Here is a 645-nt window from a genome sequence, read left to right on the forward strand (position 1 = left end):
CAGCCTCATAGACACACACACACACACACACACACACACACACACACACACACACACACACACACACACACACACACACACACACACACACACACACACACACACACACACACACACACACACACACACACACACACGCATGCATACAAACAGCAATCAGAAGTGCACGGTGTGTTCCCAGGTGCAGTCCACACCTATCAGTTTATGGTTTGCGTAAAGGCTAACTTGTTATTTTCCTTTGTAATCTCTGCCTACTGAGCCTATGGTACTGTTAAGTTACTGTGGCTCAATTTGCCTTCATTTTTTTAATATTAATATATTATTACTTAATATATATTATTGTTTTAGTTGCTTAAGAGATATTCCTGGCTCTGAATTTGCTCACTGCTATTTTTATGTTTTTGTGCATTATTTGTTGCCGTCATCATTAAACGAACAGGTTACTCATCAGTTACTCAGTACTTTTTTCACAACATACTTTTTACTTTTACTCAAGTATATATTTGGGTGACTACTCCTTACTTTTACTTGAGTAATACATCTCTAAAGTAACAGTACTCTTACTTGAGTACAATTTCTGGCTACTCTGTAAATAGAATATAATACATACTCACAAATCTTAACTACATTTATTGTACTCAACTT

This window comes from Nerophis lumbriciformis, linkage group LG26, assembly GCF_033978685.3.
Source record: "Nerophis lumbriciformis linkage group LG26, RoL_Nlum_v2.1, whole genome shotgun sequence".
NCBI lineage: Eukaryota > Metazoa > Chordata > Actinopteri > Syngnathiformes > Syngnathidae > Nerophis > Nerophis lumbriciformis.